At 38.6% G+C, this 24,205-nt stretch overlaps 1 long non-coding RNA gene across 1 annotated transcript in view; it reads left to right on the top strand.

The window, feature by feature from the left end:
• The window catches only part of LOC109023859 (uncharacterized), an 87,864-nt gene that overhangs the window by 32,684 nt on the left and 30,975 nt on the right, over positions 1–24,205 (top strand). The window contains exon 3 of the long non-coding RNA XR_010131673.1: positions 11,766–11,924. This is a non-coding gene — a long non-coding RNA (uncharacterized lncRNA). The remainder of the gene's footprint in view (positions 1–11,765; positions 11,925–24,205) is intronic.

The following is a 24,205-nucleotide window of genomic DNA, read 5'->3' as shown; positions in this document are numbered from 1 at the left end:
CACTTGAACCCAGGAGGTGGAGGTTGCAGTGAACTGAGACTGAGTCACTGCACTCCAGCCTGGTGACAGAGTAAGACTCTGTCTCAAAAAAAAAAAAAAGATTTTCTTTTTTTTTTTCTTACTCTGTAGTGAGAAGTTGTGAATGGATTTACTTAGAGAAGTAAATAAATAGTTAATATTTTGAAAGGAGACTTAAACCAGTCTCCTGTCCCCCAAAAGCACACACACACACACACACACACACACAGACACACACACACACACATATATATACCTGTGGGGGTACAGTGGTACCTATGCAGACCGTAACTGTGAGATATGGGGCCCATCAAAAGATGGCTTTGACTTGAAGATTCCCCATTTACTTGGCTGAACATTCCTTGGAATTGCAGTGTAGCCTGAGACTCTTCCTACATCCTCCTTCCTTTCCTCTCACATATATATGTCATGTGTGTGTGTGTAGGGAATCAATACTCAAGATGGGCTTCTTTCTACTACTGTGGATGGTGTTTATGTAAAATGCTGGCATGTGGTGAGATCAAAAGACTTTCCAGGGTGAATATAACCTGCAAGAATCTTCTGCAATGAAAAACTAAAAGACACGAACAAACAAGCAGCTATACCTCAAACCCTTTATCATTCCTTTCATTAATCGCGCTACTCCTGCCCACAGTATGTGGAATTATACTTTGTAGCTCCAGGTGAAAACCTGCCCTGGACATTGTGGTGGCTGTGGGATCAACTCTGTATCTTAGGAGCAATTGACTGGTACAACAAACAACCATAGTTAATGGACCTGTAATTAAAAAGCATTTCCGTCCCCCACCACTGCCACCTTAAGATTAATTCATTGGAGGACAATTTTTTTTCTGCCTTTGGAAGAAAACTCTGTCAGTCATCATGACATATTTGGTCATTCTTAGGTTTAAGAGACTCCAAATTGCTTGTTATAAAACACAGTCTTGATTTGCATTTCTCTGATGGCCAGTGATGATGAACATTTTTTCATGTGTTTTTTGGCTGCATAAATGTCTTCTTTTGAGAAGTGTCTGTTCATATCCTTCACCCACTTTTTGATGGGGTTGTTTGTTTTTTCTTGTAAATTTGTTTGAGTTCATTGTAGATTCTGGATATTAGCCCTTTGTCAGATGAGTAGGTTGCCAAAATTTTCTTCCATTCTGTAGGTTGCCTGTTCAGTCTGATGGTAGTTTCTTTTGCTGTGCAGAAGCTCTTTAGTTTAATTAGATCCCATTTGTCAATTTTGGCTTTTGTTGCCATTGCTTTTTGTGTTTTAGACATGAAGTCCTTGCCCATTCCTATGTCCTGAATGGTATTGCCTGGGTTTTCTTCTAGGGTTTTTATGGTTTTAGGTCTAACATGTAAGTCTTTAATCCATCTTGAATTAATTTTTGTATAAGGTGTAAGGAAGGGATCCAATTTCAGCTTTCTACATATGGCTAGCCAGTTTTCCCAGCACCATTTATTAAATAGGGAATCCTTTCCCCATTTCTTGTTTTTGTCAGGTTTGTCAAAGATCAGATAGTTGTAGATATGCAGCATTATTTTTGAGGGCTCTGTTCTGTTCCATTGGTCTATATCTCTGTTTTGGTACCAGTACCATGCTGTTTTGATTACTGTAGCCTTGTAGTATAAGGATTATAAATCATGCTGCTATAAAGACACATGCACATGTATGTTTATTGTGGCACTATTCACAATAGCAAAGACTTGGAACCAACCCAAATGTCCAACAAGGATAGACTGGGTTAAGAAAATATGGCACATATACACCATGGAATACTATGCAGCCATAAAAAATGGTGAGTTCATGTCCTTTGTAGCGACATGGATGAAGCTGGAAACCATCATTCTCAGCAAACTACTGCAAGGATAAAAAAACCAAACACCACATTTTCTCACTCATAGGTGGGAATTGAACAATGAGAACACATGGACACAGGAAGGGGAACATCACATACCAGAGACTGTTGTGGGGTGGGGGGAGGGGAGAGGGATAGCATTAGGAGATATACCTAATGCTAAATGACGAGTTAACGGGTGCATCACACCAACATGGCACGTGCATACATATGTAACAAACCTGCACGTTGTGCACATGTACCCTAAAACTTAAAGTATAATAATAATAAAATTTAAAAAAAAAAGTCTTACTTCCGAAATTCGGATATTCAACCATAGTGTCTTAAATAACACTGTAACTGGCATTCAGAAAAAAAGATCTGCCTCGCACCTGTAAGAGCTGGCACTGGACAAGTCTGTCTTTGGTAAAGGGGGTGTCATGGACTTCTTGCCAACTTTCCTTGCCACTCACCTTTCTGACTTCAGGGCTGAAGAAGGGAGAGGCAAGGGAAAGGCAAGGCAGACACAAGAAAGAGAAACAGCCTACTTGCCATGCCTGTAGTTGGCATCTTGCTCTCACAGCCTTGCAGATGATGGTCTTCCAAGACTCCCAACCTGTGTAGCCCCTCAGCCAATAACAGACAACTCTCCTGATGGTGCCTGGGGCTGGCCTTTGGCTCATTGCTCTGATCACTCCTCAGATTCTGCTTTCCCAGTAATTCATTTTACACAGATATCCTGTCCTGATCTCCATGTCTTCCAGTGGCTTTTAGACAAATCTTTGGAATCTCATATAAAAGGGCTTCGGGCTGGCATTCGTTCCTCGGAGCCTCCACCTGGCCCCAGGCATCGCGGATCTTGCCTTGCAGTTGGAGGAATATGAAGTTGTTTTCTTGTTGCAGCTCTCTCTGCTCTCACAGAACACCAGAGGGTCTCTTGCTTCAGTCTGGAGCAGAGAAACTTCCTGAACTCCAAGCAACAAATGCACATTTTCTGAGTGGTCTCCTTTGAAATCCCTCTCCCTAGACTCAAAGTGAGGAGCCAGGTCTTAACCTCAACCTTTCCTTTGAGTGGAGGGTAGAACTCACACTATAGCTTCCAACCAAAGCTTTCTTAGAAACCTTCCTTTATGTGTCCAGTGTGGGGAAGCTTTAGGATCCTTGAAGTGGGTGAGAGGCCCAAAGTCATGTAATTGATTCTGAGTGATTTCCTTTGAAATTTGTGTCTTAATTTTTGGCATCTCCACTCACTTGATATCTGACATTTTTTAATATGGCATTTTACTTGGATCTTCCATTTAATATTGTGTATCATCTCCGTCAATATTTTCTGCTGCTTTTAGGCTCTTCCGAGCAAATGTAATTTTTAAAAATGCTATGTATTCTACCAAGTATGTAAAATGTGTCATCTCCCTCAGGCTTAGCCTTCCTTCACCCTCCTCATCTCACTTTTTTTGTTTTTTTGAGGCAGAGTCTCACTCTGTCACCCAGGCTGGAGTGCAGTGGCATGATCTTGGCTCAGTGCAATCTCCACTTCCTGGGTTCAAATGATTCTCCTGCCTCAGCCTCCTGAGTAGCTGGGATTATAGGCGCCCGCCACCATGCCTGGCTAATTTTTGTACTTTTCATAGAGACGGGGTTTCGCCATGTTGGCCAGCCTGGTCTTGAACTCCTGACCTCAGGTGATCTGCCTGCCTTGGCCTCCCAAAGTGCTGGGATTACAGGCATGAGCCACCACCCACCAGGTCCCTCATCTCTTTTTGAGATCTGGTTCTGGTGCTTCCCACACCCTCCCACTCTCTATCCTATTTCAGATTTGGGGCTTGCACTCCTTAGAGCCTTACCCTTTGCTAATGTAATGACTCCTGCAAATGCATTGCAATTGTGTTCTTCCACACTGCACTGGGGCATTTTAATACGCAACCAACAGAAAGTGATGACTTGACTCAGTAATTTTCTAAATTTTTGGATAGTTTTTTGTTGTTATTCTTTTTCTTGGCCTTTTGTTTTACTTTTTCGGAAATCTCCTTTTATGAACTAAGTATTTCTATCCATGTGTTAGTAAAGATTTTAAACAAAAAACAATGCATAACTGGAGATATAACTACAGTGGAATTCTGGAGACCACCCATCAGCTTCTTTGGTAGTCCCTTAGGCACCAATAAAAAAAAATCCTGGGACTTTGATAAGCACTTTGAAAATCCTTGCTTTAGAACAAAAGGAAACTTCTAAAATGGGAGCAAAGCATGGAGGAGTGATTTCAGGAAAGGATGTGAGTACTATAATCCTTCAGAAATCATAACAGTGGCCAGGCATGGTGACATTCACCTGGAGTCTCACCAGCTGTGGGAGGCCGAGTTGGGGGATCACTTGAGCCCAGGAGTTGGAGGCTGCCGTTAGTCTAGGTCTAGGTCATGCCATTGCACTCTAGCCTGCTGAGACAGAAAGACCCTGTCCCTGGCAGCTACCTCCTTAACGTGACAATGAGTGAATACTAATGGCCACATATCTGATTCCTGTTCCCGTCTTGCACAATCAGTATCTAAATGACCGCCTCTGGGTGAGACCTCAGTGTGCCTTGGAATTTGTTTCATTTCTCTAAAACCTAAAACAGAACTCTGATACAGAATCCCTGTGAAGAAACTCACAAAGTTATGACCCCTTTTTCTTTAAAACTACAAAACAAAAACAAACAGCTCTAAACATTTTATTCTGTGGATATGATGTTTGTGGCATTTTGGTGCCATTTCTTAAAACTCTAAACCATATATGCACTGCTGAGACTTTAACAGAATAATAATGCTCCTGGCCTTTTGAACTTTGACTGCCAGCCACTATGTTATTGCTTTGAGTTTTCAAAAGGAGAGCCAAAATTTCCCTTTACTCTTTCTATGTCGATTTTCACCTGTAAGTGTATTAACGCTCTGTGATAGTGACTTTGCCTGAGCAATATAGAACAATGGACCTTACCCTTTTTTTTTTTTTTTTTTTTTTTTTTTGAGACGGAGTCTCACTCAACTGCCCAGGATGGAGTGGTGTGATCTCGGCTCACTGCAACCACCATCTCCCGGGTTCAAGTGATTCTCCGGTCTCAGCCTCCCGAGTAGCTGGGATTACAGTCACCCGCCATCATGCCTAGCTAATTTTTTGTATTTTACTAGAGACGGGGTTTCACCATGTTGTCCAGGCTGATCTGGAACTCTTGACCGCAGGTGATCCGCCCGCCTTGGCCTCCCAAAGTGCTGGGATTACAGGCTCGAACCACCGTGCCTGGTCCGGACCTTACTCTTTAACTGCTCCATTGCCAGCCGAGTGAGTATTAATATTTCAGCGTTCTCATACATATTCAGATTTCTTGGCCAGGCATGTGGAGTAAATCAAATGGTGGCTACTTCGTGAGGAATTGGCAGGATGCCTCTACTTTTTGGGTGAGTGTAAGAATTATGAAGAACGGAGGGAAAAAGATTCGTAAGTAACAGCAGAAAAAGAAAACGGTCTCTCTTTCTCTGCCCTTATCTTCTTCCGATTGGTGACCCCATTAGAGCATGTATGTCCTCTGCGGAACTCTTAGGACTGCACAGCAAGTAAAGTATCCTAGCAAAATATTGACACACTAGGCATGATTGAGGTCTGAAAGTCCTGGACCCTCAAAGATTTCAGGCTGATTATTTTGCATTGCCTGAACTTTATCCCTGAAGGTACTATTAATAAATCCCTATCTGAGGTGGGGGGCAGGTGAGGCAAGGAGTCTTGCTTGAGGATCTGGAGTGCTTTTCTTAGAGTTTGTTGACTACAGAAATAACACATGCTCAGCGTGAGCTGCAGGAAAATCTCTCAAGAGCAACCTGCTGTGATTTACCTCGTTTGGACATTGGGAGTGGCAAGAACCTCCTATAATAATTGGAAAACATTGTTCAAAATAATTACTACTTTTTGAAATTAGCCATTTTTACTTAAAATGTATTTCAAGAGAATCCTAGACTGAAGGGTTGAAATCTAATAATTAACATCTAGTAATTAATATCTTGAAATCAGAAGGGGCGGAATCAAAGCTATATCAACCAGGTTGTTAGCCTGCCTCTTCCGTGAACACCCCGACCACTCTGGCTCTTTTCTCTCTTTGATATTTTTATTTACACATACAGCTTGGCATATCAGTATGTATTCTCTTACACAGCAAATGATTGTTTTACAGTTCTGATTTAACTCTCCAACTACATATTCTCAGAGAATGAGATTATGGGTTTTATTTTTAATACTCTATATAGCACTTCCTGGCTTAGTGCTGGGCACAGGCAGGTCCTCAGAAAATCTTGGTTTGTTGATTATTGCTGACAAGTGTCACATGCATTCAAGAGTCTGATGGCTACACCTTGGTCAGCTTCTGTCAAACCCGTATTGACCAGGTTGACCACAGAGGCAAATTAGCACGCAATGTGCATGGACACTCAGGAAGCTGTTGTCAGTTCTATTGTATTCTTGGTAAATAAGTATAACCTGCTCAAAATGCTTAAACCTAACATGTATATTAAATATAACTATAATTGTTCCTTTTTGCCAATGATAAAAAATATTTTTGTGCCTACAATATTCTGATTACAATATAACATAAAAGTTTTTAAACACAGACTTTGGAACATTCACACCCTGGCTCTGCTATTTATTGGTTGTGACACTGAGAAATTCTTAAACTCTAGGCTTTAAAAAAATCTCTAAAATGGTGATAATGATAGGGTTAGAGTAAGCATCAAATGAGCTAATGCTTATGAACTGCTTAGCATATAAGAAAAAATTAAAATTATTTTAAATATATTTCAAATTGATGTATTTATAACTTTATAACTCCTGTGACTATAGTTACAATTGATTAGAATTAATTTTGTTTTGCAATTTAGTGAAACAATTAGGAGTACAGGCTTTGAAGGCAGACAAACCTGGGTTTAAATCCTGAGTTTGTCCTTCTGTGTGAATACAGGATTACCTTTCTTTTCTTGTTAGTAAAATGGGGATTATACCCATATCAGGAGTGGAGAGGGCTAATGAGCCAGCATTCTCATTAGCAGGGTCCCAGTGGAAAACGATGACACACTTGAGGAGAGTTTAAGAAAGGGGTGACACAAAGTTGTGGGTAGGTAGTGGAGGAAGCAGTAGAATGGCCAGTATTGTAATAAAGCCACACACTTTCTCCCATCCCCTGCTCCTCTATCCTGGAAGGGATGAGTGGAAAGAATGATGACCGGAATCTGGAAGGAGAGAGTGGTGTGGAATAGAGAATGAGGGAGCCACTTGATGCAGTCCACAGTGATCAGTGTTTCTGGGCACAGAGTGGAAGGAAAGGGGCAGGATGAAGGGTGGATATGGAGAGGAACTGGAAAGTACCCAGCACCAAAATGATTAGCAAAGTACCTGGCATAGTATACTCAATAAATGATGATGGCTATTAAATAGAGTAGGATATGTAATGCTTATGATCTTGAAACTATAACTGGTTTTATTTTATACCCCAAAAAATCAAAAGAATATTTGCGGTTATATGTCTAGTGGAATCAATGTGATTAAAATATTGGTTCTTGCCAATTTAGTGTTCATTACAGTCCTCTCCTAAGTACCTGGTGCTCTGGGGGCAGGAGAACTCTTTCCAGATCCTCAGCAAACATGCCTCTCTTGTGACAAGAGTATAAATATGCCATGCGATGAAGAACTTCACTGGCTATGATAAAGGACTCTGACTTGCTCAATTTCCAACCATGCTACCTGAATATTCCTTGCCAAGAAATAAAATGGCCATTGTATAAAAATGGTCTTCTAAGTGCTGGCATACCCCAAGACTCCATCTTCTGTCCTTTTCCTCCTCTCTGTCTAAACTCCAGTCTTGGGTAATCTCATCTAGTCCCATGGATTTAAGTATCATTTATGAGCAGATGACGCCATGCTTAGAGTCTAGCCTGAGCATAATATTAGTATATCCAATGGCCTGCATACTACCTCCATTTGGCTGTTAAAAGACATCTTAAACTTGATTCCCATATCCATTTACTCCATCCATATTGTCCCACAAAAAAAAAAGAAATGTTGCACCTACATACTCATTCCATCTCATCTAATGTCATGCAAGCATTTGTCTAGATGCTTAACTTTAAACCTCACATTCATTCTTGACTCTTCTCTTTCTCTCACACCTCCCTTACTGTCTCTCAGGCCAATTCTGTTGGCTCTGTCTTCAAAACACAGTTACGCTTTTCACCACCTCTACAACTGCAGCCCTGGTCGGTAGTCATCATCATCTCTAAATTGGAATAATCTGGATTCAGTCTCTAATTGGTCTTCCTACTGCCACAGTTTTCTCCTCCGCCACACCATCGTCATATTTTCTGCATGGAAGATATTTGTAATATCAGTCAGATCGTATTACTTCTCTGCTCAAAACTTTAAGTTGCTTCTCAACTCATTGCAAATAAAAATTAAATTCTTGCCATGTCCTGTGAAGTCCCTACATGATCTGTGCCCTCAATCCCACTCTCAACTACCCGACATCATCTCATATTTCTCCACCCTCAATTACTATGTTCCAGCCTCACAGGGCTTCCTTGCTGTTCCAGGAATATGCTAAGTATTCTCTCATCACAGGCAGGTCATTTGCATTTGCTCTTTCCTTAGCCTGATACTCTCTTCTCTTCCTTCAGATATCCTGACTATTCATACATTTTCATAGGGTTCTGCTCAATTCCCTTGCTCAGTGAGGCCTTCCCTGATCATGCGTATGAAATAACACGCTCACTTCCCTCTTTATTCTGCTTTCCTGCTTAATTTTTCTCCACAATAATATCATCGCCATACAAATATTTATACTCATTTCTTTGTATTTATTCTCCTTTCTCTAATATACAAGCTATGGAAGATCAGAAACTATATTTGTTATATTTGGTGCTATATTCTCACAGCTAGAACAATGGCGAATTAACTCATCTCTCAGAATTGTTAGGACAGTTAACAGTTGAGAGTCCACTGAGACTTTCTGGTTTTTCTAACATAAAATATGCATAATCAGGGATTCTGAACTTGGTTGTTAAATACTTATTTTGGTTTTTTTGCCAATAAAATGTTAATAAAAATGTAGTTTTAAGTTGTTTTTGTCACTAAAGAAAATATATTTTCATATAGAAATATCTTTGTCACATATAAGTTTTAATATACAAAGATTAAGACCACGAATATTTCTATGAAACGATGTAACGTTTGTGAAATTGTCTGTCCTGGGTCTCAGAACACTAACAGTTGTTAGTTTTCTTCCTGCCACCCTTCTGGAGGCAGAGGAACTCTTGTTGTTCCTGGACTTGGGAATGGAGTAGGCATTTGATAAAAGCTGTTACTACATTTACACAGCTTTTCCAATTCCATTCAGCAGAAGCCATGTGGGCGATATGTAAGAACAGGAATGCTGCCATGAAGACATATGGATGATTTCTACAGATATGCCAAGTGTCCCTCATTTATTCTTATATAAATAATTTCTAGCATATATTCCCAAGAACCAGAGTTCTTATGATGACATAATGTCGTATTTTCCAAACTGTTCTCCAAAGGAATACCTGCATCCACAAAATATTAATTGAAGTCCCACAAAGGAAATATTCCATGGTCAAATAAATTTGAAGACTGGGTGAGGTAAGGCTAAATAGATTGCAAACTGTATGTCATTTTTGTGCCTTTTGTATAATAGCCTGTGTTGTGGGTCTCCTGCACAGAAGTCATACATATAGGATTTTTTGAAACCTACTTCATTACAGAACTTATAAACCCTCAAGTTCCATTGAACACACTTTGGAATACCTATTATAGCTTGATTTAATTTTTATATCATCCTCTGAATTGGTAGGAAAAATGTTATTATTCCCATTTTACAGATAAGACAAATGAAACTCTCATCATAATAATTGTTCTTCTTCATGGCTGGCAAAGGGATAGAAGGAGTTAAACTAAGATCTTTTGTCGAGATTTTTAATTTTCATTCCATTGTACCATATTGCTATTTATATTCCCTAGGGTTGCTGTAACAAGTTACCACAAGTTGAGTTGCTTAAACAAAGACATTGATTATCTCAGTTCTGGAGGTTCTGAGAGAGACTTTATTCCATGCCCCTTTCCTTGCTCCTAGTGGCTGCCAGCAATTCCTGGAGGTTCTTGGCTTCTAGCTGCATCACTCCAATCTCTGCCTCTGTCATCACATGGCTTTCTTCCTTTTGTGTCTGTCTCTGTGTCTCTCTCCTTGTAAAAAAGACACCAGTCATTGGATTTAGGGACCTTCCTAATCTAGTATGAGCTCATCTTAATCTGACTACATCTGCAAAGACCCTGCTTCCAAATAAGGTCAGATTTACAGATACCAGAAGTGAAGACTTCAACATATTTTTTGGACACAATTTAACACCGACACCATCCAACATGATGCTATTCTGAAAATATCATGTAAAACAATTGTCCATGGAAACTTTTATAGAAATGTCCAATTTTACTCCTTTTTCTTGATCAAAAAGAAATGAAGACTTCAGAGTTAAAGACTAGGATCATAACTTCTACGGAAAGTAAAATATGAATGCTACTTATATCACCTAGCAAGAGTTTCCCATGTAGTGGCTAGTAAACCTTTACCTGTTAAGTGAACAATGCTATCAGGCTTTTGATCATATTTATGTCCTGCCCTATTCATGTTTTATAGAAGGAGTTGTTCAGTGCCTACCCATGAAAGGCACTGAATGAATTTGTATAGTCTATGACCTTGAGACTCACACACATAAACTAATTATATAGACAGGATAGGACATTCTCTATTTCAATAAATTTTAAAAAGAGCAGTAAGCCTTGCTCAGTGTGTTACTTTTAGCCTTTGGTAGCCAAGAAATAGGTCTTAGGAGGGATAACACTTAGGAAGAAAACTCTTATGTTTATCTTATGCCTGAATTGCAGTGTAGTGAAGCAACTAACAGGTCAGTCTTAAATCAGGTGGCTTTCATTAAATTCCTGCTTCTATTACTTTCTTAATTTGTGAGCTTAGCCATTTAATTAACCTCCCAGCACTTTGGGAAGCTGAGATGGGTGGATCACCTGAGGTCAGGAGTTCGAGACTAGCCTGGCCAACGTGGTGAAACCCATCTCTACTAAAAACACAAAAATTAGCTGAGTATGGTGGCAGGTGGATTTAATCCCAGCTACTCGGGAGGCTGAGGCAAGAGAATCGCTTGAACCCAGGAGGTGGAGGTTGCAGTGAGTTGAGATTGTGCCCCTGCACTCCAGCCTGGGTAACAGAGCGATACTCCACCTCAAAAAAAATAAATAAATAAAAATAAAAAATGAACCTCTCTAAACTTTAATTTTTCTTATCTGCAAAATGGGAATATCAGTAGTATCTACCTCATAAATGAGATTATAAAAGTAAGAAACTTTGTACAGAGTTAACATATGCTAAAATATTAATATGTCTTGGCTGTTATTATCCCCTAATTATAATATTTATTCAGGAACAGAACCATAGCATATTTATCACATGTAATTAGGTTAAATATATGACCCCTAAATCTCAGAGATAAGTAATGAAAATAATTTCCAAACCTGGAAATATGGGGACACTTTTTAAAAATATGTTTACAATATCTAACACTGTCTTTCATTTGACAATAATTTGATAAATATTAGAAAATTAATATGTTGAGTTGCAGAGATTTTAGGTAGAAAACAGATAAGACAAATGTTCCTCTAAGATGTCAAATATGAAGACGAGCACTGTCTATCCTATATTTAATTTCCAGAACTACTTCTCATCCAGCTTCTGCAGTTTAGTTATTTGTTTTGTATTTTTTAACATTCTTGAAATCTAAGACAATCTACCCAAAACTCTAATTTTTTTTTCAGGAAGATTGGAACTTGATAGAGCAGAAGATCAACTGAACGCTGGAAGACTCTCCAGTGTGAAATGTTTATTTCTAGGATCTTCTGTTCAACCTTGGAGGCTTCAGAGTCCTATGTATAGTCTTAAACTGCTGATCTAAAAATGGTGCTCTGTTGCAGCAGGTAATTAATGATGTTACACATTTTAATAAGTTTTTCAGCTAGATTGCTACCTATTTGCCAGATATTGTCTCCATTTCTTTCCCCAAAGTTAATATACTCATATTTGTAGAATCACCTAAAATGTAGCTCCATCAAGTAAGTTTAATATTAGATTATTGTAATATAGGAAATGCCATGGTGGGTGAAAGTAATATTTACTCATGACCAATCTTCCAACATTTGGCATAAAGTACCCATTCTACTGTTTAATTAATAGTTTTCTTTAAATCAACACATACTTTCTTAATTTAAATAAATTGGTGTTTGGTAAAGAAATCCTAACATCACCATCTTAACTGGAAAACCAGCATGACTTGTTCTGATAAGAAGTCAAGGGCAAAAGTCAAAATGTCGAACTTTTTATTGGCTAAAACTTTTAAAAACACATAAATACATAACAGACAATGAAATATAAACAATAATTCAACTCATCTATTTATAAAATCATATATCTTCATCAGTAGACTGAAACTGTGCATTATCACTCATTAAGGAAGAGATTTTTGGCTCAGTCTTCCTTAGCTGAAGATGAAGACTGGAGAAGATTCTGATTTCACATGCTGATATTAACCTGCACTAACTGCAACACTGGAAATGGTGATTGCTTTATCAGCCCGTGTTCCTGAATACAGAGATGGTGGCAACTTGCAATGGACATGTTGCAAGAAATAAGTCTTTATTGTTTTATGTACTGATATTTTCTGGTTATTTCTTACAGCTTACCTGTAGATCAGCTTACCTGACTACTATCGCAGTTGTCTTTAATAGAATTGTGTGCTGAAAATCAATTTCTAATTTGCATACATTTGTAAAAGTTTTGGATTAAAAAAAAAACACCTGTCTTACATGACTTCTAGAATGGGTTCTTCTGAAGCTGTCAAGTTCCTCAGTAGGGCCCCACGACTGATTAGTACAAGTTTTCTTTCTGCGTCACTGTTGTCATCCAGTTGAGAAAAATACTTTTGAAGACATTTTATGAAGTCATTAATGTGTCTTTTTATAATGTTCAGGATATTGTCAGCAGGTTTCTGAAATGCTAACATAATTCAGTTGTTCAGCTCTAGCAAGGTTTTCAATATTTACTGGTTGAATATTCCTTAAATGAAGTTAGAGAACTCCTTCCAAGGACCCTAGATTTACTGTACAGTAATATTAACAGCTACTGTTTATTAGGTATTTACTGAGTGCTAGCTACTGTGCTTCATGCTTTATCAACTTTATTAAATTATTTCCCACAGCATCCATATAAAGGTAGGTACTCTTACTATCTCCCATTTACAACAAAGAATAAAGGCAGATAACTAGAAGGTAAAAGAATGCAGACTTGGGCCAGGCACAGTGGCTCACGCCTGTAATCCCAGCACTTTGGGAGGCCGAGACAGGTGGATCATGAGGTCAGGAGTTCAAGACCAGCCTGACCAATATGGTGAAACCCCGTTTCTACTAAAAAAAAAAAAAAATACAAAAATTAGCCAGGTGCAGTGGCAGGTGCCTGTAATCCCAGCTACTCAGGAGGCTGAGGCAGGAGAATCACTTGAACCTGGGTGACAGAGGTTGCAGTAAGCTGAGATCGTGCCACTGTACTCCAGCCTGGGTGACAGAGTGAGACCAAAAAAAAAAAAAAAAAAACCAAAACCAAAACAAACAAACAAAAAAACCAAAATGCAGACTTGAATCCAAGTCTATGCTTGTAACCTCTGATTTCCATGTGTTGGTGGCAGCTGAGTCAGAATTAGGAACCATATCCCTGTTTTAAACTGTCTAAGGGATGTACAGCTGAATCCTTTCAATGAGGCCCTGTCTTGGGATGGACTTTCCTCAGGTGATGTGACTGACGGCTGCTTGAAGAGTGCCTCATTTCTGGAGATACCTACCCCTATTGTTCCAGCTGTGTCTTGGAAACCCTTCAGTAGTATTTTAGGTGGGAGAGTCCAACACATAGTTGTATATGTGAGTGTGGTTAACAAGAGGAAAATGGACCATCACCATTGCTCTCCCCCTGTCTTCTTCCTCCTCTTTTCTTCCTTTCACCTGGCCCAAGTGCCTGCAAGTCATAGACTACCTCCACCCCTTCTGTGTACCACCAGTAATCCTCTAGGTACTTACAGGGGTATAAATAACTCACTTTGGATACAATGGGTCAAAGCAATGGTCCTGATGACAATACCAAAAAATGTATAGAAGGATCTGATCACTGTGATGTCATCTGTCATCATAGGTGAGTTACATTGGACTCCCACTCAACTTTTGGTGAGTTTATGAAGTTATGTTCATATGCAAAAACATAATAACCCTTTTTATGTCAAACTAGGTACATACCCCTGTAGCTGCTTGAATTTATTAATCTTAATTCTTTTCAAACTATTTAATATGTTAGCATGTACCATATCAAGAAAATATATTCTGCAAGTTTACTCCCATCTGTTGTGGAAAGTAAAAATTTGCCAGAAACTTAACATATATTTATAACAATATATGCTCACCTAGTTCTAATAATCAAGAGTTTGGCAATGAAAATTGGTTTGTATTTAAACTCACTAATTCATAAAGCAAGTACCGGATGATGTGTTGTATGTTCTGTTAGCCAGAGTAGCTGCCTATGTTTATGTAGGTAGTGCCTCTCCAAAAGTGGCTGAACAAGGGCGCAATGAAAGGCTGGAGTCCATCCCAAGTCTCCTGGCTGAACCCTCTCTCTGGAACACGGCTATGTCTGTCTGGAGGAAGGCACACATTTTCTTTTTTAAAAAATGTACTTATTTTTATTTTTATTTTTTTGTGCAGATAGACAAATTTTACTGAATATTCTTTTTTTATTTTTTATTTTACTTTAAGTTCTGGGATACATGTGCAGAATGTGCAGGTTTGTTACGTAGATATACATGTGCCGTGGTGGTTTGCTGCACCTATCAATCTGTCATCTAGGTTTTAAGCCCACATCTATTAGGTATTTGTCCTAATGCTCTCCCTCCCCTTGCCCCCCACTACCCGACGGGCCCCGGTATGTGTAGAAAACAAAACACCACATTTTCTCACTCATAAGTGGGAGATGAACAATAAGAACACATTTTCTTCTTACAAACACACTACCAATTTGCCAGGTCATATTCCCAAGAGGCTAAGATGCCTTTTTTTTTTTCCTTATTTATTCTCCTATGCCAAGGCTTGTTATGTGCAAGCTTCAGGCCCTTATTTTTCTGGGTTTTGGTCGAATCTTTATTTCATGGCCCAATATGGAAACTTCTTTATACTCTGGGTCAGAGTAATTGCCTTTAGTTGAATATTTGTCAGCTTTCTTTTTCCTGATTTGAATTTACCAGAATTCCATGCAGTATTCTAGGCATAATGTACCCATTGTGATTATAATTTTCTAATGATTTTCAGGATTTCTATTTCTTTTAGGTTATGCCAGCCTTTTGGGATATTCTTGATGAAGCTATTGGAAAGAAATGTTTTCTATTTTGAAACTGCTTAGCTGGTGAAGTTTAAGTCTAGAGCTGCTGGCAGCCATCCTAGCCACTCTTGAGGATAAGCTTCCTGAGTATCTAGCCAGTACTGAGGAAGGAAGAGGAAGGAAGGAAGAAAAGAAAGAAGAGGAGGGAGGAGAATGAAAGATTTGATATATTTAATCCAATCCAGGACCTGGCTTTAGCCATTTCTGAACTTCCTTTTACAAAAGCCAAAAAAGTTCCTTTTTCATTTAAGATAGTTTGAAGTAGACTTCTATTCTTTGCCTGATACTGTCCAGTCAAATATAGTATGAAATTTATGATGTCCATTTCTAATCTGCTAGAAGTGAGGAGGGTGGAGTTATGAGCAAGTGTCTGCTTTGGTTAGGCTGTGTTAAGTACATTATATGTTATTATTATTTAAGCCTTAAAACAACTCTGTCGATCAGGTATTGCTAATGCACAGGATAAAATTTAAAACATTAAGAGTATTTCCCTTAAATTTGTAGGAGTAAAGTTTAAAAATTAAGTCAATATATATGTGTATATATGTCTATGTATATATACCTGTATATATAGATACATATCTATATATATGTATGCATGTATATATAGATACACATATATATCTATATGTACATGTACATTTATCAGTGTGAAACAAACAGTACTGACCTGTTAGTGGTAAAAAGACTTCAGCTCCCTATTTACAATCAGTGCAAAGGTTTCCAAGGTTATCAACTTACTTGTATCAAAGTCAACACTTGATTGAAACCATGAATTGTGCATATAAATACTGAGAAATGTGTTTTGATTGCACCACAGACAAGTAGCTTGAAAAAGGAGACAACTGAGATGCTCTAAATTACTTGAAATAAGGTAGAGGAAGGAATGTAGCAATAGCAAATTAGGTAGAAAACATTCTCTTCTATGTTTAGTACCTCGGAGGGAAATGTGTGGGCTGTTACAGGTAACTTGCTCTTTTCACTTAATGCCCTCTGCCTGCATGAGTTCCTCTGAGATGGCCCTAACTGCTTTATGTTAAAATTAAGGGGAGTGACTCTCTTGTGGAAAATAACATAGTGGATTTCTGTTTTCAGTTTCTTAGCCTTGCTACAGCAACCTATGTCACCACCACCAGCACTCACACATCACAAGCCTAGAATCTTTCAGTGAGTTGGTGTCATCCATAGGATAAAACCTCCAAACCTCTGAGAATACATCACACTGAAGCCCCATGTGATCAGATCTGAATCTTGCCTAATTGGCCAGCTTTATTTCCTTGCCTATGGCTTACATTCCAACTAAACCATTCTGCTGCCAGTTACACAAACACTTCATGCTATTCAGTGCTGCTGGCCTTTGCACACGCTGCTCCTTCTGCCTGGACCCTCTTCTCTAGTCCTATGTGTCTGACATATATCTCATTCATTTTCTTGCAGGTATGTCCTTGATGAGGTACCTAAATCATCTTGAACAGAGTTAATCATCTTGTCCTCTGTGCTACTTACACCTTTGCTTCTGTAACATGTGGTTTTTTGTTTGTTTTTGTTTGTTTATTTGTTTTGACTATCTGATATGGTTAGAATAACATTTCCATCCAACACCCATTGATATAAATGAGGGATTTTACTTTGGGAATTATTCAATTATAGTGGATACAGTCATAAGTTTTTGAGTCAAACTGCTTGGGCTTAAATCCTAGTTCTACTTTTTATTAGCTGTGGGACCTTGGATACTTACCTTCCCTGGGCCTGTTTTCTCATCTGTAAAATGGAGTAATATTAGCATTTCATAGGATTACTGTGAAGTTAAATAAAAATAATCTATGTCAAGTGACTGGCCCAAGGAATGTTCTCAACAAATAATGTATTATTTTGCCTATTAACTCAAGAAAGAAAGGTGACCATTGTCAGGAATTGGCAAAACGTATGCAGGGAGCATAAGTAGGCCATTTTCTGGACATGGCGTGGCGTCTCCTCTATTTTCCTCACTTGCTTGTGCACAGCAGCTGTCCACAAAGCTGACTGGGAAAAAGGAACCACCGTCACTGCCAATCACCCAGGAAGACACTCATGCCTTTCTGTCTCCAGACATCTCCAAAAGTTTCAATCAGGTCATCAGCATATATTATTGCTGATTTGGGGACATAGTGAACAGCCTTCTCCCAAATTCTGTACCATACTTTGCTGCCTGAGCTTTAAAAGCTTTGGTCTTTCTAAGTCTCTGTTGAGTAGATCTAGCTGCTTCTGATTCTGTTCCAAAAATCTTCTTTGGGATGAGTGAATGAAACCCAGTTCTGGCAGGTTCTAGCACTCCTCCTGTAGTCTAAGGGTCTCAGACAAACCACCAGTCCTGCCTCTTCTTTCCAAGAAAAGGCACAACAGTAAGCAATCTCATAGTGGGAATTCTGGAAGCAGCAGTGTCCCATCCTAGCCCAGCCAGTCAAAAATGCTCATTTAAACTGACTATATTCTTGTGGCTACCTAACTAGTGTCTTTACCAGTGAATATGATTCCATGCTTTGGGCAAGTCCAGGTTGCAGACAACTGCAGAAAGAAGCATGGCCAACCTGTGCTTGTAAAACCTGGTTAACCAGGAGAACTACACCAAGGGATATCACTCCTACCTATAGGTCAGTATGTCTCTCACAAACTGCTTTATTTACAAAATCAAATACTGTTTACTTGGTTAGATAATCTAAGACATACTTTCATTTAATCTGAGTCACTATATCTTTTTGCTCCAAAATGAAGCATGTATTGAAGTTCTCTGAGTTTCTGTTCAGTGTCGAATGAAGGCAATTTTAAAAACTGATTAAAAAGAATTCCTCTTGGATTCTTTTTAATTCTTCCACCTTCCTCCGAGGGTAGTACTAACGACGAACCAACATCATACTGGATTGAGCAAGTCACCAGACTGTATTTTAACAAAGCTAATGTGAACGTTGACTTTTGACCCTTGAAAAGTGGTCACAGTGAGCAGTTTCCTCTTACCTATTAGCATCCACAAAAGAGTTCCAGGCATTTACACTTAGAGAAAATCACCTGGTTATTTCAGTGGAACAAGATGGACAGCCAAGGTCAATGAAGCATTGCAAGTTTTCCAGCACTTCCTGGAGGCGGAATAGGGACTGACTTTTGTCTCTCTCTCTCTCTTTTAATGGCATTTAACAAATAGCAAAATAGCATCTGAGAAAAGCTTTAAATAAAAACCCCAGATGATAAACTCTTGGAGAAAGAACCTATTTTTTTGAAGCATAGTGTCTCCTCCCCACCCCGCCACCCCTTCCTGATATCTATTCTCACTTTCTGAAACAAACATTTTACTTTGCTAATGCTGTGAGGTGTGGGCTGGGAAGTTACTCATTGTCTCCTTCACTCATAGAACAATTTCTTAAGGCCTAAGTGAGAATTTTACCTACCTCTTTCAAATGAGGGGATCCTTACTAAATTTAACACGCAATAAAAATTCAGATCTGGAAATCTCAGAGTCACCTCATAAGAGTTTTGCTTTGCTTTTCTTAGGCGGAGGAACTATATCAAGTCCTCCATCTAGCGGTATCACTTGGAATTGTTTGTAAAAGTGTTCTAATGTGAATTTTGGGAACAGAAAATATTTATTGAATTTCAAATTTTAACTGACTAGCATGATAAAAGTGGATAAGAGAGAATTAAAAGATAAAGTACCTAGTCTCAAAGAGCTTATAATGTAATGAGAAAGAAGTTAAACTTTATAAAATCAAAAATCTAATAAATAGTTTTCAAACCTAAGTATAGGTGCTTGACTCCTTTCTTCTCCTAAGGTCATCACTGGGCAGATGTGTCAGTTTGCATATGTTTGAGGCAGAAAAGAGGAAAGGAGTTGTTTGCCAATCATAGAGTCAGAAAAGAGAGGAGATCCTATCTGCAAACCAAAGCTCCAAGTGCTCCTGAGACAGTCTAGGAGCAGCGAAATGATTTTCCTTATAAGGCTCTGGGATAGGGGAGCTGAAACATCCTAGACCTGACAAGAGACCAGTACATCTGGGGTAAGCCTGGTGGAAAATCCAAGGATACTCCAGATGCTTGAGAAGGTCAACCAGCTGCCCAGGCCAGCACCTCAATGACCCTAGGAGGGTCTTCCATAGTCTAAAGACTTGTGACATGCTGAGGTGAACCTTTCTTTTATCTCAAGATCTGGGAGGAGCCCGGGAATCTTGTGACTCCTCTCCCCACCCATTAATTCCAGGATTGCAGCTGATTGGCTTGTTGTCATCAACAAAATGAAACATATCTTCTTTGTCTGACAATTTACAATTGCCTGGGAGATAGGCCTGCCAATTCTAAGGAATCTCCCTCCTGATAATAATAGTACCAGACTGCCTGTGGGACCACACCAGGATGAGAAAAAATATATTAATGTTCAAGAAACTATGCTGGAAGCCTATTAGGGCATACTTCCCACATAAAATGAGTATTTCTGGATAGCACTTGATGGGTGCTTGGTATCTCCTGAATTTTGTCCTGGCAAATCCTGTTTGCTGTTATCCCTGCTTCAAACACTCAGTGTTCCTCTTTCTTCTCTGCTTCCCGGGCCTGCTGCTGGTGGAATATTTGCGTTTGCAGTTGTCTCTTATACTCCTAAGCTAAACCACTGCATCTCCAAAATTCTCCTCCTCATCCTTAAGTTCTTTAAAACCTTCATTTATGCAATCCTGTTCCATAGCATATCTTTTCTATTATTTTGCTTTTCTTTGCAATGTTTCTTGAACTTGAACTTTTCCTGTACACATAACCTCATTCACAAGTTGTTTCCTTGCCTCCTTTTCGAATCTTACCTTCCTGTCCTTGGCCAACTTTTTTTTTCCTTCTCTGCCTCTACTATTTTGTCTAATGATTTCTTCTGTTTCCTTCTCCTGTCTCCCCTTTGTTCTTTTTTAATCAGCTTCTTCCTGTAAGTCTTGAAGGGCCCTTCCACAAAATTCATGTTCAAGTCCTGCTCTTTTCTGTATTTCTGTCAAATATGTTCCACCTTCTCTTGGAAGACTTTTTGCAAGAAGGTTTCAATTTTCTGCTTTGTCTCCTCTTTCTCCAGCTTATCCTGTTCATTCTCAAGTTTAATCTGTGCATTTTCTTTTTCCATAAGGTGCGCCTCCTCTTCCTCTAGCTGTTGCACTACCTGCTTTTGCACCTGGATGCTGGTGACCTGGGCATTCTGACCCAGGTGCATGTTCTCCTCCAGCTCTTCCTGAAGCTCTTGAGTTTCTCATGTTTCCTTGGCTGATTAGTCTTCTGCTCGGAATTCTGAGAACATCTTCTCTTTCACCAGTTTCTGCCTCTTCAGCTTTTCATTAAATTCTACCTCTGCTTTCTGCTCTTCACTTGTCTTTTGATGGATACGAAGCAATTGACCACAGAGCTGCTTGCAGCATGCCCTGAATCACTGTCTAGCTTTTCATCCACAAAATTCTATCACTGTTTTCCTTCTGTTTTAATGATCTGGCTTTCTCTCTCAGTCTATCTTGTTTTTCTCCTCCATTATTGCTTCTTTCAATTGCATTTCATTCAGTGAAATACTCATTTTCTTCCGAGGCTAGCTTATTTTATCTTTCTTCAGTGTTGATGGAATACTTACTTTTAACAGGTATGAGCAGGCTGAAAGAGAGCCATCCCTCTAAATGATTAGGACAGGTGACTTTCCTCAAGCTGGATTTTGAATTTAGTAGCAGAAATCATATTAAAAAACCTTAAAACACAAAAGACTGTAAATTTGAAGCAAGAAATGTAACATTTAAAAATGAAGATTGTGAAAAACAGGATAGACACTGCTGAATATTGTCAGCAATGACCCAAAATGTTAGTGTAAGGAATCATAGCAGTAAACAGAAGAAAAAATAAGTGAAAATTAGAAATGAAAAATGACAGGGTAGTATACACTCATGAAATAAATCATTTCAATTAGTAAGACTTTCAGAAGGAGAGAAAGAAAAAGAGGAATAACAAAAATCAAAGAATTAATATTAAAAAATCCCTGTGAGCTGGATGAAGACTTGAGTTTTTAGATGATAAAGACCATGTAAGTGCTGGAGGTGTTTAAAGAAAAAAGAAACACTTCTGGCCACATTCTAGGGTGCTTAACAGACCTGTACGATCAGTAGTACTTCTTATTAAGCTTCCAGACAGAGAAAACAAGTTACAAAGAAAATATTGACAACACTATCGATCTTTTTATCTGCAATACAGTAAAATAGAAGACAATGAAGTGACATTATGGACTTTTGAGTGAAAAGAGCTGTGATTCTAGAATCCTGTTCTCAGGCTTTGTTTATGAATTGGGGTGAAGATGTGACATTCTGAGACCTACAAGGACCTAGTAAGTAAACAACCCATACACATTCTTTGAAAATGTTACTGTAAAACTTCAACAAAAATTAAATCAGCATTTGATTTTACGTTGAGGAAGAATAAAATATGTCAGGGAGAAAGATAAGTGATAAATCACATATATGTAATTGATGTGTAAAATTATCAGAAACCTATAGGGTACAGTAAGAAAACACTATTCATTCCTCTGCCTCCAAATGAAATCTAAGACAGGTCTAATATTGGTCATTCTCAGATAAAAACAGTATTCTCTAGTCACTTAAAAAAATCAGAATAATTTTATCCATCAGTTAAATTGTCAATATCGTGTAAGAGTCAAACTTCTAAACTGCATTCTAAATTAAAACTTTTTTGCTTCCCCTGCTCGGAATTATCTGACAAAGAATTTAAAGCAGCTATTACAAAAATTATCAAATGAGTAATTGTAGGCGCTCTTGAAACAAATATTAAAATAGAAAGTATCAGGCAAGAAATAACATAAAGAAGAACCAAATGAAAATTTTAGAACTGTAAAATATAGTATCTAAAATTTAAGAGAAAACCCAACAGCTCACTGAATAGACTCAAAAGTAGAATAGAGATTATAGAAGAAAGAGCAAACTTGAATATAGAACAATATAAATTATCCAGTCTGAACATCAGAAAGAAAAATGTTTGAGGAAAGAAAGAACAAAGTCTTAGGGACCTATGATAGTACACAAAAGCTATAATATACATGTAATTGGAGTTATAGAAGAGGAGGGGAAAAAACACAGAGCTGAAAAAAAATTTGAAAAAATAAGGGCTGAAAACTTCTCAAATACAATGAAAGACATAAACCTAAAGATTTAAGAAGCTAAGTGAACTGCAAACAAAATAAGTCTGAAGAACTCTAGCTCCAGAGTCATAATAACAAAACTGCTGAAAATTAAAGACAGATAAACTCTGGAAAGCAACCAGGAGGCCGGGCGCAGTGGCTCACGCTTATAATCCCAGCCAGCACTTTGGGAGGCTGACGCGGGCGGATCACGAGGTCAGGAGATCGAGACCACCCTGGCTAACATGGTGAAACCCCGTTTCTACTAAAAATACAAAAAAACTAGCTGGGCTTGGTGGCGGGCACCTGTAGTCCCAGCTACTCGGGAGGCTGAGGCAGAAGAACGGCGTGAACCCAGAAGGTGGAGCTTGCACTGAGCCTGCGCAACAGAGCCAGACACAAACACACACACACACACGCACACACAAAAGCAACCAGGAAAAAACATGGCACATTACCCATAGAGAAACAATGATTCAAATAATTGTGGATTTTTCATCAGAACCTATAGAAGCCAGAAGTAATTAGCACATTTTAAAGGTGCTAAAAGAAAATACCTGTCACACCAGAACTTTATGTTCAGTGAAAATATCCTTCAGTAACAAAGGGAAAGCCAGTGAAACAGAAAATAAGCAAATAATAGAGAAAGGTAATAAACTAAAAATGATTCTTTGAAAAGTCAATAAAATGTAGAAACTTCTAGCTAAATTGGTCAGTTAAAAGAGGAGAGGAATAATCAATATTAGTAATGAAAAAATAAACATTACCACATGTTCTACAGACATTAAAAGGATAAGAAAAATGTCTTAAAAGACTTTATGCCAATTAATTCAACAGCTTCGGTAAAATGAATCATTTTTTTTTAAAGAACAGCAACTAGCAAAGCACACTGAAGAAGAAACAGATAACTTATTTAGAGAAATTGAATTTATAATCTATCTTTCTTACATAGGAAACTTCCAGATAGCTTCACTCATGAATTCTACTAAATATTTATGGAATAAAATTATAAAATTCTACATTAACTGCTTTTTTTTTCTTTTTCTTTTTCTTTTGAGACAGAGTCTCACTCTGTCGCCCAGGCTGGAGTGCAGTGGCGCGATCTCGGCTCACTGCAAGCTCCGCCTCCCGGGTTCACGTCATTCTCCTGCCTCAGCCTCCCAAGTAGCTGGGACTACAGGCGCCCGCCACCACGCCCGACTAATTTTTTTGTATTTTTAGTAGAGACGGGGTTTCGCCGTGTTAGCCAGGATGGTCTCAATCTCCTGACTTCGTGATCCACCTGCCTCGGCCTCCCAAAGTGCTGGGATTACAGGCGTGAGCCACCGCACCCAGCCTACATTAACTCTTAGAAAATTCAGAAGAGGAAATATTTCACAACTCATTTTATCAAGCAACACATTTCTAGAAAGAAAACTCCAGAATAATATCCCTCATAAAGAGATAGTCAAAATTGCTTAAGAAAATTTTGGCAAATTGAATCCAGTGAATAATAAAAAGTAATAATGCTTCATTACTAAGTGAGGCTCATGACAATAATACAATGTTGGCTTAACATTTGAAAATGAATCAGTGTAACTCCCTAGATTGACTTACACAAAATACCAAACAATATGATTGATATAGAAAAAGCAT

The sequence above is a fragment of the Gorilla gorilla genome, chromosome 19, assembly GCF_029281585.2.
Source record: "Gorilla gorilla gorilla isolate KB3781 chromosome 19, NHGRI_mGorGor1-v2.1_pri, whole genome shotgun sequence".
NCBI lineage: Eukaryota > Metazoa > Chordata > Mammalia > Primates > Hominidae > Gorilla > Gorilla gorilla.
This window is presented reverse-complemented; position numbering and strand designations above follow the sequence as displayed.